The sequence below is a fragment of the Polistes dominula genome, unplaced genomic scaffold (assembly GCF_049000335.1).
Source record: "Polistes dominula isolate Pdom_NZ unplaced genomic scaffold, Pdom_raw_medaka contig_33, whole genome shotgun sequence".
NCBI lineage: Eukaryota > Metazoa > Arthropoda > Insecta > Hymenoptera > Vespidae > Polistes > Polistes dominula.
Window position 1 is genome coordinate 5,081,137 of NW_028300998.1, and position 12,938 is coordinate 5,094,074.

General features: G+C 34.6%; 1 protein-coding gene and 1 long non-coding RNA gene across 2 annotated transcripts in view; both read right to left on the reverse strand.

The window, feature by feature from the left end:
- alpha-Man-Ia (alpha-Mannosidase class I a) overlaps positions 1 to 12,938 on the reverse strand; it is a 297,026-nt gene that overhangs the window by 144,385 nt on the left and 139,703 nt on the right. The window lies entirely within an intron of this gene.
- LOC149032250 (uncharacterized) overlaps positions 1 to 12,938 on the reverse strand; it is a 66,235-nt gene that overhangs the window by 26,001 nt on the left and 27,296 nt on the right. The window contains exon 2 of the long non-coding RNA XR_016176926.1: positions 8,881 to 8,962. This is a non-coding gene — a long non-coding RNA (uncharacterized LOC149032250). The remainder of the gene's footprint in view (positions 1 to 8,880; positions 8,963 to 12,938) is intronic.

Below are 12,938 nucleotides of genomic sequence, written 5' to 3' on the forward strand. Positions count from 1 at the left end.
ATGGAAAAGACCTGACGCTCCCGCTGAGTGACTGACAAGATGTTTCCCTTCGTCTCCCTTTCTTTGCGAAGCACCTTCAACTCTCTTTTACTCTCATAGTCTCTCTTTCTCTCTCTCATACTATCTTTCTACCCACTCTTAGCTCTTTCTACCAACGGCATGGAGCTCTCCTTTTTTTGCCACGCTTGTCTTCATCCTTTCTTCGCTTTGCCACTCAATATGCTGGCGGACTCACTTATTTAGGGCCGCCCATAAAAGAACAATGATGTCGTACTTTGTCAGAGAACCCGAGGCTTACTTAATTGAGTCGAATCTGGGAAGAAGACGCGCGAGCTTTTTTGTCACGGTGGCGCCCGCCGTGCCCACCCTTTTTAAAACCCCCCACCCACCCTCTTCTCCTACCCCCATCTTTCTTTCTCTCTATCTCTCTTTTTCTTCCTTTTACTTCTTTAACATCACCACTGTTCAAATTTATCTCTCGATCTTGATGATGTATGTAGATAAGAGAACAAGTAAGATAGAATGACTTTTACAGTGACGTAAATGACATTTATTAACTCTTCTGTGGTGACAACTGAAAATGTTTTATTCGTACGAATAATATTCCTCAATTTGATATCCATTTTGTTGAATTCTGAGATAAGAAAATATATAAACACATTTTGTCGAAAGTAATAATTATGAAATTCTCTCTTCCCTCTCCTCCACTATAAATAAACATGGTCATTAATCACACTTGCATCACAATATTATGAAATAAAAATGAGGTTACCTGATATTAAGGATCAATTAGATTATTTTAAAATCATTATCTATAGGAGTTTAATTTGAATATATATTATCAAGTTACGATATACCATTGTTCGGTATTATAAAAATTAAGGTGTCCTTTCTAAGTGAGCCGAAAAAGAAAAAGAGAAAGAGAGAATCCTTTTTACGAGATTGTTTCCATTTGTCAACTTCCAAACTGGGATGTAGAAGAGTCGTTCTTCCAGAAACTGCCTCTGTGCTTTTGCGCGAAGAACACAACTCCCTGGAATCAGATGATACTACCTTTCGTTTCCTTCTCTTCTCCTTCTCCTTCTCCTTCATACTCTTCTTCTTCTTCTTCTTCTTGGATAATGAGATCAGCAAGATGTTCATTATAGAACAAGTGGCACGTTCTTTGATCGTAGAACTTTCGAAGGACACGTTGATCGTTAGTATTTGAATCCAATCATCCTGCCAATTATTTCTGATCGCTCTGACATCATCGTGGTAAGTTGACAGTAGTCAGCAAAAGTGTTCGTTACATTTTCTTTTCCTTTTTATTATTCTTATTTTTCTTATTCTTATTCGTTTTCTTCAATGATCAAGCTGAATTTTTATCGATAGTTTTTTATCGTGCAACGACAACAAAAGGAAAAAAAAAATATTGAATCGAAACTAAATATTTCGTTTTAGGTATCTTGCTGTTCGATAGGTTAAAGAAGAGTTCGTGAATCGTGCATGAGATAGAGAAAGATAGAAAAATAGTAATTCGAGAATACGAAAAGTTTCCTTGGAAAGTCTCGATGAAGGGAGTACGGTATTTCATTTAATTTTGAAATCGTATCCAAGACCAGTGCACAAGCAAATACGTAAAGAAACGTTGGGAAAAGAGCCGAGTCACCAAGAGTCTTCTTCTTCTTCTTCTTCTTCTTCTTCTGCCTATCCCTTTTCCGATTGCCAAGTCAAATTACTCGGCTCGTTTCCTCGCTAACAATTCTGATCTCTCTCTTTCTCTCTCTCTTTCTTCTTTCCTCCTACGATGATATCTTTTTGAAAATAAAACTATTGTGCTTTTCAAATAAAGACGTTGAGATTTTTTTTTTCCTTGAAAAAGAAAAAACAAGGAAAAGGAAAAGGGAAAGGAATAAAAGGATATCAAAAGACGGAATAATCTTAACGAAGGTACAAAAAAAGAAAATACAAGGAAAACATAAAGAAAAAGGTACTAATTAACATTGGATTGAAGGTGTTTGTAGAAAAATTTACATTGGAAATTGTAGAAAGTAAATATGGAACATGTTTACTAGGTCAAAGAAAAGGGCTGAACGTTAGAGTTTTATACTTTGGTACCGGTAACCACGGAAACTGAACAACCATGATTTATGTAGACGTGAGGGAATACGAGCTCGAAATGGGAATAACGTTTGTCGCGTGGGAGGAAACGAGAACGAATAGATCACGATTATCCAACGACAATGTTGACCTCGCGAAGACGTATGGTAAATAATATATAACACCCTTTCTACTCCATATCTTGAAATTCGTCCAGGAAATTCGACTAGGAGGATTCTTCCTTTTACGTTTCTTGATCTTCCTTCGTGAAAATAGCTGGAAAATGATGATCCTCAAACACAACGACGATAACACCGACGACGACGACGAAAAACGGTAAAACTTAGGAAGATAAACAAATTTGAAAGTATAATGATCATTTATTATTTGAAAATATGTAAAAATTTTTTTTTCCAAACGATTTGGTCGTTTATCAGTGGTCGTAAAAATTGAGTTAAATTTTTGAAAAATATCAAAAATAAATAATTGCTATGTAAAGCAATTATAAAGTCTATTTAGATCAACGTAATTCAACTTTGACAGTTAAAAGTCATATTGAGAAATTGAAATCACTGCAATCTATAATACTTGGAACAATTGTTAACGTTTCATGGTATATTCAAAATGATGAAATCCATAAAGACCTAAATAAGTTACCGGTCTCTGTTGAAATAGAAGGACTAAATTGTAAGTAAAAACTATAAATCTAGACTAGATAATCATCCCAATTCTGCAATAAAATAACAATACTCATCCGACCAACTCAGAAGACTATTTAGAAAACACTCGATTAAAATTTTCTATGCCGATTACACTAATTCATTCACTTTCTATATAAAAACATAAACATAACTGTACTTAGACAGTTTCTTCGATGTTTCTCCAATAGAATGGGAATAAGCGTTCACGTGTTATAGCGTTATAATTATTAAATAGTTAAACAAACCTTATCAGTACACATAAATCTCCATATCGGTTTGAACAAGAAGTTTCTATTGTAAGTGATTTTACGAGCGAGATTATAGAAAGCAATTCGATTAGTTTCCCGATAAACGAATAGCTTATCTGACACACGATAGCAATCGGATGAACTCTCAGGTTCTCTATATGCCGTTGACCGAAAGCATCGTGTATAAAAGTGGCCATCCTTTCGATTCCGACGGTAATGTCGTCCACCTTACGTTTTCATCTTCCAATGGGACCGTTGCCAGGAGCGTGCAATAATGCGAAAGTTACTGCAATCTCCTCCTCGGGAGACGTTCCCTAGCTCGATAAATCCTGGACGAAAAGTACGGCTGAGCTCGCGTTAAGAGTAGAAGAAGAAGGTTCTAAAGAGAGACCGATTCTCCCACGGGTTCCTTTACTCTTTAAGGTGCCAACTCTTTCGGGAAAGAACGACCACAAAAAGGGAGAGGACCTCGGATATCTTCTAACGAATTACTTTCATTTTATCTATCCGTCTATCTATTTATTTATCTATACCATCTTTGTCTCCTTTTTCTTCTCTTTTTTTTTATATAACAAATTTCAGTTATTAATTACTGCGTGAACCTTAAAAATTCCTCTGGGTTGAACATTTTATTTTGGATTTTTAGATCTTTTTACAATATTATTAATAATAAAGAAAAGATAAAGAAAACTAAAACATTATATTTCTTCATACTTTGATAAATTTTTGTCATTAATTTGTTGTGTTGTATCAGCTTAGTTTTTAGGGAGATTTTATTTCTTTTTAAATATTAAATAAAAAAAAGAAAAGGTTTGTTATTATTGTTCTTCGGAAAAAAGATTGTTACTATTATTTTTAACAATGCTATGTGACTTAATTTTTACATAGAAAAATTATTCGTATGATTTTTCACTTTTTGGTTTCGAAAAGTCAGGATGTAATGGTTGTTAATATTTCATGTTCTCATCGTAAGTAAAGTCATTGTGTCGAAAGGTGAAAAAGTGATGACGTCATTCAAAGAGAAAATACTAAGAGGGAAATGGAGAGAAAAAAAATGTTAACGTTCGATGAAGGTGGTGCAAGATGAAGTTGGACTTTACACGACGATCGGTCACGACGACAATCAGGTCTAGACTTCCTGTGGTGTTAGAGCCTTCATAGCTGCATAGGGAGTTCACCCTAGTTCAACTGAACTACAAACGATCGAAGTTAGTGAACTCAACTGCTAGACTATCCTCTTGAAGATTATCTCGTGTGACCTCCAGGCTTCTTGCTATTATTATTCCGTGAATTGTTCTTTATCGTTTAGGATTTTCGATGATCGTTGTTATTTACGTAGACCAAAAAAAAAAAAGGAATACAAATTATCGAAATATGTATATGAATTTTTAAAAAGTCTACTCATTGTTCCAAATGTCATAATAATTAATGTAAATCTATTTTATAATCGAATAGAATACTTTACGCAAAAAGAATAGAAATCATTATTTATATTTTTTTTTGTAATTAAATTTTTATTCAATACTCGTTTAAAATAAATTATATATATTATATTTAAAAACTCGTATATATAGAAATAATTATTTTACTTTAACAATTAACTTTGATTAGTTACGATGGTTTTAATATTAAATTAAATTATAAATTGTTATTATAAAGTTTAATTCATTAATTAACCTTATAACAATCATATAAATTCGGTAACTCGTGAGATTAAAATTACCATAGTACAACAGATGCAATTGTTCGTTGAGCATAATGAAAAGGCAAAAGGGATGATAGAAGGACTAAAGCGTATACGCTTCTCCGTTCGAATCGATCCTACGAACGATTAATTAATTAAGGGACAGTGAAGAAAGAGAGTGGTCGAATTCGGTTAGATCAGCGTGTATAATGAATGGAGGAGTTGTTTCGTACTATAATCAAGGGAGCAAAGTTAACGACTGGATCGTGAATCTTCGGAAGGAGATCTTGCATCCTGTCGAGACATCAACGGTACCAATTCCCTTCAGTGCCCTTTGTTACAATCGATTCTTCCTTCTCGAGTCTACTTGCATGAAGTTTCTCGAATCCATTCCATACATACACACGCAGGTTATAATTCTCATGAGAGATAATCTCTAGATGATTACAACACAAGAGATTCGATCTTTCAACGGAATATATGCTGGTATTAACACATATCAAACTTATTTCTCGTTGACAGAAATTTTTCTTCGAAAAAGTCGACAGTACCATAGAAAAAGCTTGAATAAAGTTTTAACAAAAATGATATTTGTTCAGGCGAATTCGAAGGATATTCATTCAACTATATATAGATATATTTACTACCACCTATGTAAATTATGGGACTTTGAGAGGAAGAAGAAGAAGAAGAAGAAGAAAAATAAGAGCAAAAAAAGGAATGAAAGAAAGAAGTAAAAGGAACGATCACGAAATCCTGCTCGCTTCGACACGGACTGCTCCTACTTCAGGATCTAGATCTCGCGAGAGCCCGTGGCGAGATATCCTCGTGAGAGATTATCTCCGCGATCCCGAGTCTCTATTATGATTCAACTGACAAGCTATTTGTAGTCCTCGAGGGAAGACTCTCCGGGCAGAACGTTCTCTTTTCTTCCTTCTTCTTTACTACATGAACACGGAGAAAGGACATAGAAAGAGAAAGATATAGAAGAGTGAGGACACGAACTCGTCCCTCTTTTCTTCCTTTCCCTTCCTCACGTTACCCATCTCTTCGAAAAGAGAAGGACAAGATAAAGAGAAAGAAAGAAATAAAGAAAGAAAGAGAGAGAGAGAAAGAGAAAGAGAGTCTGGGCACATTTTTATCACTAGCTCGAGAATCACGAACAGCGGACCACGCGAGAAAAGGACCGCGGGATACAAAAAGAAAGATAATAAGAAAGAGAGAGAGAGAGAGAGAGAGACTCTTTCGAGCAGAGATGCCGACTCGATATCTCCTCCTTCAGCACGAACCCTGCACTCCGACGTGCGCGGCATTTGTGATTTGTGACCGATGCGTCTCTTAACTGGGACCGTGCGCAATCATCCAATGTTGTAAGTATACATATTTCTTGAACCACGAACTTTGTGTCTCAAGGTCGATTGAGAAATTCTTACTAATTCTGAACAATAGAAAATTATCGTAAAATTGTATAATTATTATTGTTATCAAGATATATTAATATATTGTTTAATTATAGTAAATGTAAATTGATTTTTTTTTCTTAGCAAAGTTAATAGATTCGAGAAAGGGTAAAATATGATGGGAAAGAATTAGAATTTTTTTTGTTAGAATATCCTGTCAACTACTGGAGAATATTCGTGAAGCAGGATGTGAGCTGTGTTTTGTTGAAGTATTCGCTTACCAGTGGAAAAAAATAAAAAAACAAGAGAGAGAGAGCTTTGAGAAATACCCGACAACGTTATCGGTGCACACCAGGAGTTGGACCCGGACGGCAAAAGAACGGCGAATATCGTTGGACTCTTAGGAACCTTCGATCCATCATCGAGCAACTCGACGTCGAAACTAACAGATCTCTGGATCCCAACTGTTGCAGGAAAGTGACTCATAAATATCTCTCTTTTCGTCCTATAACCCCCCTTGGAGACGGAGTCACTTTTAATACGACGGCACGCGTTTCTCTTTCGACTTTCTGACCATCTCCTAAAGGGTTAACTCGACTCGACTCGATTCGACGCAACGATAATAAAAAATTCATCGATTTCGTTGTTTAACGTTCTTCTATAGGTTAACTCTTATCCACGAGTTATCTCGTTAAAATTCGTTTGGCGAAACGTCCTGCAATTATTCATTAGCTTCTACGAAGTTTACCTAGACGAGCGAGATACACCCAACGTATAAGAGAGGAGAAAGGAAAGTTTGCTCGCAATCAGATAAGTGATTCGATCTTGATCTCGTGTACCAGATAGAGAGTCCAGTTATATTCTATGTAGTATATGTTGAATACACATTAACTTGGTTGCCTAAGAAACATAATCAAATAATACGTTGAACTAACTTGTTAGCTGATTTCAATCTAATCAAGCACGAAGTTGTGTTCAACGACGATCACTAAGAAAGTTTCTTTATTCTATTAAAAATGTTTATAATATTCTTAGGATGATTATTAACTATTTACATGAGAGAAAGGTAAATCCAAGTTATTCAAAGATCATAATATATAGTATCTACGTATCTAACTTGACTCTCCTATTTCCCTCTTTAGCTAGTACTCGTTGCTGTCCTCCCCGGTGCATGCTGTGTGTTTACTGCCAGATGGGATTTGTGGCCTTTGCGTGATGTATCGCAATGCCCCGTTCGCCATTCGCCAGAGCTGCTGCCCGCTGAGTCCACCAAAAGGGATTCCGAAACTCCAACGGAGAGTCGACAATACGAAGGAAGAAGAGTTTAGTTTAGTTATCCACGATCGTAACTCCTATATATCCAACCGATTAGATACAGAAAATGTTCTGTTATTCGTTTCCGTCTTTAAAACGGGATCGATTGTTTTACGAATTACGATCGTCTTTAATATTATTAAACCACTTTAAATAGACATAACCAACTTGAACATAATACGTCGATATTCATTCAATTTAAAATATGAAAATTGTTCGACGTCATATTCTTTGTTCCTACCTCATATTCAAAAATATATTACTTACTAAAGATCTTTCTTAAACTGTTCCAACGTTATCAAATAAATGACATCCCTTTCAAATATTTAATCGGATGATAGTTAAATCGGATGGTCGATCATACCAAATCAATTTTTGGAAAACTTATTTAAGGCAAATCTATTCTTCATAATTTCTAATTTCAATTACTTTTATCTAATGTTTGATGATGTAGATGCATTTAACAAGAAGTAGAACTGAATTAACAGGATACCAATTTCTTTTTAATTCTATACAATAGTAGAACACGCGAAAAGTCGTTTAATAATCCTGGGATTAATACACGATGGTGGGTTAAAAAATTTTGAGCTCAAAATCTTCCAACTTACCTAGTGTTAGGGCTTAAAACTTTTTAGTTCTCCTATGTATATTTTTTTTTTTAATTTCCATCTAAAATGAACTTTGTTCTTTGCTCTCCCCTTGTAAGTTTTTAAGAAAAAAATTATACGATTTTTTATTGTTGTACAATGTAAACAATTTTAATGTGCGTTAGTTGGATTAGAAAATAAGTGAAAAAAAAATAAATGTACAAATATTTTAATGGTGTTATAATCAATTTCAAGCAAAACTGTTTGTTTTTTTTTTCTACTTTACAGGATTAATTATAATCTCACGTCGATGCTAATTACTTTGCGTAGAAGATATTGGATAGAAGAGAAACCGCTTGTTGCACGGGAAATAAAACAAAGAAAGGAAGAGAGAGAGAGAGAGAGAGAGAAGGAAAAAGATAACTATGATACTAGCACGGCCAGGGTCCATTAGGATGAAGAAGACAAGAAAATTCATTCGCGCGTCACCGCTAAAGCCAACAGTAAACACCGTGCCGTCGTTGGTGCATCGAGGTCACCGGTGAAAAGCCGCTTTTCATAGGGAAGAGTATTAACGTGCTTCTTCTCGACGCCATAAAGGGGACGCCGAGAGAATTCGTCCGACAAAACGAAGCCGTGTGCTGCTGGCTTTACAAAGATCTTTCTCTCTCTCTCTCTCTCTCTCTCTCTCTCTCTCTCTTTCTCTTTCTCACTCAAAAGAAAAAAGAATACACGAAAATAAAAAATCGATAAAAACAACAAGATAAAATGAAAGAAAATAGAACGTGGTAGAAGAGAAACGTGATAGACTAAATATCGAACACATCTCCTTGATGATTGGAAATTATGCAAATCTGTACTCACAATGCGATCATCTAATTCTTGATAACCTCCCTTTGAAGAATTCGTCAGAAGAGAAGTAAAAAAAAACGAGGACGAGACTCACCTGAAACAAAAAAGTCAGAAAAAACTCATTGAGATTCGCTTAGGATTCATAGTCCTGTAGTGAAGGACTTTTCTACTTCCTCTTACTCTTCTTCCTCCTTCTCTTTCTCTCTCTCTCTCTCTTTCTGATATCACCTGCTTCTTTTATAAGGAAGGAAACGAGCTGAACGTACCATTTCTATGCACCGACTGGAGAACCTTAAGGTGAACTTCAAACTCGATGTCTTTCGTATAACGACTTCATTATACGACATCGACGATCTTTTCGAGTGCATGAATTGGATTTCAAGGAGCTGGCCAGCTTCTCTCGTAATTTCAGGACATCGTCATGAGGAAATTGAGAAGCAAAAAGAAAAAAAAAAGAAGGAAAAGGAAAAATCGTTGAAAAGGAGGATATCGAGAAAAAAACGAGAAAAAAAAATGATCAGAGAAGAAAGGAAAGAAGAAAAAATATTGAAAATTTCTCTTTCCTTACTTTGATTCCAATTTTATTCACTTGTACCTCATAACTTCATTTCCTTCACGATAGATACGGAAAATATCGTAAGATATAATTATTAACATTTGCTTAAGGGATTTGCGCGAAGAACCGGTTTCATCGATAACTACCTACCTAACTATCTTATAGCATCGATTTGCTTTTCACATTCCCACGAGAATTTCAAAGAATTGATCGAAGTTATATTATATATACAATGTAGCAAAAAAAAAAATAAAAAAATAAAAAGAAATACACGAAATCCTGTATCATGGGTACGAAACCGAGATAGATACGCATCGACTCGTACCTTTTCGATGAGATCGAATAAAGAGAAAAACGGAAACAGAAAAAGAAAGAAAACAAGAAAAAGAGAGACAAAGACAAATACAGAAAAAGAAAGAAAAAAGAGATAGAGAGAGAGAGAAAGACAGAGGGTTCGATTACTTTTTTCAGCTGATAGAGAGCAAGGTGTGAAGAACAAGAAAGAAGGGGAGAACAAGAAAAAAAGAAAGAGAGAGAATAGACTAAAAAGAGAAATAAAAAGAAAAGAAGAAGAAAAATAAAAAAAAAAGGAGATATTTAATGGTAGCCACGAAACGACTCTGGTACGTCGATCGATAAAAGTGCCCACTTTATTTTCCACCGACTCGACGGGCTCGAATAAAGAGAACCCGCCCTATTCGATCTCTTCCCACCACTTTGAGAACATCCACCGTAGAAATTTCTCTCCGATATATCCGGACTCCTTGACATTATTCGTTGGACCGATCTTTAATCGTTCGTGAGAAAACGAACCATTCTACATTGTTCTTTGAATCATTAGATCATTCAAAGTATCCTCTATAGAAATTGTTACTTTTAATTAAGGGCTATTAATGGCGACGCCATTTAAACAAACAAAAAAGCGATATTAAATTTTCAAACAGTTCAAATGATTTGTTATTTGTTATTTTTGAAGAACAAAATTGTCTATAATTTTTGAAAAAAAGCTAGTTATGTTTTTTTTTTAAATATATCAGATGTTATATAATTTGTTCTTTAAAATGACGATTATCATTATCCGCGCCATTTTAAGGAAACAGAGTTGTCCGCCATTTCGTGTAAGCAACGGTAATTGTAAAAATGTAGCTAACTTGGAAACATTTAATCGATTTAGTCGTTTAAAATACATAGATCACAGGACTATGTCTCTGAGGACGAAAACGATGTTCCGATCGATGTGACAAATTCATTCTTGTTCGCTTGGTTCCATTGCTAGCAGTACTGAAATCCTGCCAGTGGTTTTCGGTACGGTTCGAGGATGCACGATCGAATTTGCCCTCCTCCTCTCTCTCTCCCTTTCTCTTTCTCTCTGTCTATCCCTTTTCTCTTGTATATTCGGAAAGAGGAAGCACGCGGAGCTGGCCAACATCATTTCCGGTGTGGCACAGCATTTAACTTCCGCCGTATACTGATGTATCACTGTATCATCGTTCCTATCGAGTTCATGACCAATGGAATTTTCGAATCATGCTCTCTATATACCCAGTGTCCATTGTTTAACAATTTTCACATACTTTAAAGTCTCGTTTAATAATTAAGATCGTATTTGATCTTATTTTCTAATTTAGTTGCCGATCAATACAATGTTTAAATCGTATAACTTGTACACCTGTTGTCATCCTATGCTTTGCAATTATTATATTCTCGTTATTTTTATGGAATTATTAAGATTGTCGTTGACCTATTTTCTAATCGATTTTATAACCTATGAAATCTTCAAATCGTTTTACACATTAATCCGATATCATAAATTTTTGACTATTTTCGTATAAAAAAGAAAAGTATTCTCACATCGTAATATTAACAGATCGTTTTTGATTTACTTGTTAGTTGCCATCTTCCATTTTCTTGATATAACTCTATATAATAAAACGTTAAGTATTTTCTTATTTCTCATTCTAACATAAGATGCGAAACTAAGGCAAAGGAATATTTATCAAGATGATAAACGATCACAGTTTTCCGGCAAGATCTCTCATTGAATAAGAACGCCGTTAAGATTTATCGTCGCGGAAGGTGGTAGTAGCTATTCTTTATAGACCCTTCGATCACTCGTAAACTCAAACGACGCACCGTTGCGATTTTCTTAGCCGATTCCGACTTTTCCTTCGATCCTTACGAGTTTCAAACACATGACCCGATATGTGTTTCACGTACATTCACTTACACATACGCGTCTATACACACTCTCTTTATCTCTCTTTCTCTTTCTTTTCCCCACCATCTTTTCACGCGTATTTATGGTGAGCAAGCTCCCGATGGAGACCTCCTAGAGACGAACGGAAATAAAACGCGGTCGCGTGGAAGCAAACGATGGCGTGGCAAAATGCCAGAAAAGAATAGAAAAAGAAAGAGAAAGAGAAAGAGAAAGAGAAAGAGAAAAAGAGACGCTTACCCACCTTCTTTCGACCCTTGATAAATCATTTTAAATATGTATGAATGTCTCTGCGTATTTTTAGGGATTCTATTCATTTTACTAAGTAAAATATCGACCAACTTGTTAGAATATATACTTCCACCACGTTATGTTCAATGTTAAATTATTAATTTGTTTCAATTACATTATACCGTTCGATATTTTATTATTATTTAAAACAAAATACAAAGAAAAAGGGAAACAAATATTTATTTTCGAATTATCTAATAAATTAGATAATTATATTAAAAACGAAAACAGAGAGAAAAAAGGAATATTATCCGAAATATGAAATATGCTTTGAATAATTGGTTAAAATATTTATATATATAGGATTTTTGAAAATGAATAAATAACATTGGAAAATATATTTTGGTATGTGGTGAATGAAAACTCATTAATAAAACATAATAAAAACTTGTTATCAAGCGTATTCTCTCTCGCGTTCTCAGTTCAATCCTCCTGTAGAACAACATCCGACAATATTCCCTTCTGCTCGAATTTTATTGGTTCGTACGAATTAAGCGGAATTTATAGACAACGCTTGTCCAGGGAGCTTCATTAGAACGAAACAATCGAAAATTCTGCGTTTCTGTGGATAGCCGCGATTCGTATTGTGCGTACTGTTTTCCCAAATCTATTAACGTTTTGGAAACAGATGAGACCGTGGTATATAGGAACTGTTACTGATTTCCCTTCGTGTTTCTCGGTTTTCAATATACGGAAGGAACGAAAACAATTGTTTCTGTGGTCATGCATACATAGATAAACTACTGTTTAATATTCTTGAATATTAAATATTATTTTTTTCTTCACTTTAAATTCCATATCTGTAATCAAGAAATTATGAGCAGGTATTGATATAACAATAAATCATTTTCAGCATATTAAAAATTATGATTTTATAATATATTATAAATTATCAATTGTTTCATTTATTATAAAAGATACTTTTTGACTCATTTTGTTTTTGTAACATTGTTAATAAATATTACAGCAATAATTAAAATTAGATTTAATTATTTATTAGAAATATGA